General features: G+C 43.2%; 1 protein-coding gene across 1 annotated transcript in view; it reads right to left on the bottom strand.

Annotated features, from left to right (window-relative positions):
* LOC123979950 (scavenger receptor cysteine-rich type 1 protein M130-like) overlaps positions 1-2,587 on the bottom strand; it is a 64,530-nt gene that overhangs the window by 34,250 nt on the left and 27,693 nt on the right. The window lies entirely within an intron of this gene.

The raw sequence follows: 2,587 nt of genomic DNA, 5'->3' as shown, positions 1-2,587 counted from the left end.
CATTAAAAACAGAACACATCTTTCTACCAGCACAGACTGCAGCAAGTTCACCAGCACATTTCCATTTAATACTCTGATTAAATTAGATTAGAGTGTCTTATGAGATACGTGACAATGCCGGTGGAATTTGTTTTCGGTACATTATGTTTAAGCTCTGCATCATGTGTATACACTACAAACAACAAATAGACAATACACTTCACAACATGTACAATACAGAATACCATGGGTAAATCACCATGCTATAGTGTATGAGAATGCAACTAAACCAAAGAGAGAAGTTGTCTATGAAGATTCATCCAGGTAATAGTTATCCAACGAAGGTTAAAATCAAGGGCAGCTGGACTTGGTTGAAGATACTGGAAGACGTTTCGTCCCTCATCCAAAGGACTTCTTCAGTTCTGACTGACTGGCAGGGAAACTCAGCTATTTAACCTCAGTGGGGTCGTTTTCCAGGGTCATCGATACCGCTGGTTCGTTAGTTTTCCTGGTTGCTGTGACGACAGTTGTTACAGTCATTAAGACTACCGGTGGCCAAGACTGAACGACCATCGTTGATATCTTCACCTGAGGCCAAGAGGTTACGTTTGTTGAGTTTCCTGGGAAGTGATGAAAGGACAGCATTGTAAGTAGGGGATAAGTGGTGGCGTAGACCCCCTCCCCTGTTAAATGACGGCTTCTCAACCCTGGTGTAGATGCTTCCTTAACACCTCTTTCAAACCATCCATCTTCTCTGTCTAAAATGTGCACCTGGTGGTCCTCAAACGAGTGTCCTCTGTCCTTCAAATGTAAGTAGACTGCAGAGCCTTGGCCTGAGGAGTTGGCCCTTCTGTGTTGAGCCATGCGTTTGTGTAGTGGTTGTTTAGTCTCCCCAATATACAGGTCTGTGCATTCCTCACTGCATTGGACCGCATACACTAGATTGCTTTTCTTGTGTTTGGGTGTGCGGTCTTTGGGGTGTACTCGTATCTGTCTTAGTGTGTTCTTGGGTTTAAAAACACGGGATGTTATGTTTGTTGAAAATCCTCCTGAGTTTCTCTGATACTCCAGACACGTACGGAATCACAATGTTGTTGCGTTTGACCTTCTTTTCCTCCTCCCCTGTAGTTTTGTTCTTCTTGGATCTTGTGGCTGTTTTCACAAAGGTCCATTTAGGGTATCCACAGGCTGTAAGTGCCCCCTTCAGGTGGTTCTGTTCCTTCTCTCTGTCTTGGGCGCTTGTTGGTATGTTTTCCGCTCTGTGGTGCAGTGTTCTCATGACCCCTAGCTTGTGCTCCAGTGGGTGGTGGGAATCGAACAGTAGGTATTGGTCTGTGTGTATGGGTTTTCTGTAAACACCAATCTGCAGGCTCCTGTCCTCTTCAATGTGTACAGCGCAGTCCAGGAAGGCCAAACTGTTGTTGTGAACATCTTCTCGTGTGAACTTGATGTTACTGTCCACAGAGTTGATGTGTTCTGTGAAGGCTTGCACTTTCTGGCTTTTAATTTTGAACCAGGTGTCGTCCACATATCTGTACCAGTGGCTCGGTGCTGTTCCTCTGAAGGAGTTGAGGGCTTTATTCTCCACTTCTTCCATGTAGACGTTTGCCACAATCGGGGATACCGGTGAACCCATGGCACAGCTATGCTTCTGTCTGTAGAATCCACCGTTGTACTGGAAGTAGGTGGTGTTTAGACAGGTTAAAAGTTAAAGGTTAAAATCAAGGGAAGAGTGGTGTTGGAATGGGGTCGGGGGGGATGACTGGTGAGGTAGATTTCAAACCTTGCATAAAAGTTATTTAGTTTGTCTGGGAGGCTTGGATCATTGTTAAGAGGGGAGATAGGGCGTTTATTGTAGTCTGTCATGTCCTTAAGATTTTTCCATATTGATCTTGAGCTGTTTCTCCAGTTTCATTCCATAGCTGTCTTTGCTCTCCTTATTGCAGCTTGTAGTCACACTTGTTCTCCACGTCTGAACACTTTCATCATGTTTCCAAACAACAGCACAACATCATCATCTGCAGATTTCTCTGCTCTGTTCCTTCTGCTCAGCTACTCCACAATCTTTGCTCTCCACACAAACAAGTTCAACACTTTTCATTCTGTCTAAAAGTTCTAAGAAAGATCTGGAACCCAGAAGAAAAAGCTGCTTAGAAAATGCTCCAACAGCTCTAACAGGGATAGGGGCTAGACTGTCTCCTTTCGCCTCCTGAAGTAACAGAGATTTAGGTTTCATATATAAATATCTACAGTGGATAGAAAAAGTCTACACACTCCTGTTAAAATGCCAGGTTCTTATGATGTAAAATAAGAAGACAAAGATAAATCATGTCAGAACTCCCCCCCCCTTTAATGTGACCTATTCAACAATTCAATTGAAAAACAAATTGAAATCTTTGAGGGGGAAAAATGAAAAATAAAAACCTTACAATAACCTGGTTGTATAAGTATGCACACCTTTAGACTAATACTTTGTTGAAGTACCTTTTGATTTTATTACAGGAGTCAGCCTTTTTGGGTAGGAGTCTATTAGCATGGCACATCTTGACGTGGCAATACTTGCCCACTCTTCTTTGCAAAAGCACTCCAAATCTGTCAGATTTCGAGG

This window comes from Micropterus dolomieu, linkage group LG12 (assembly GCF_021292245.1).
Source record: "Micropterus dolomieu isolate WLL.071019.BEF.003 ecotype Adirondacks linkage group LG12, ASM2129224v1, whole genome shotgun sequence".
NCBI lineage: Eukaryota > Metazoa > Chordata > Actinopteri > Centrarchiformes > Centrarchidae > Micropterus > Micropterus dolomieu.
Note: the sequence above shows the minus strand (reverse complement) of the source record. Positions and strands in the feature narration are given on the sequence as shown.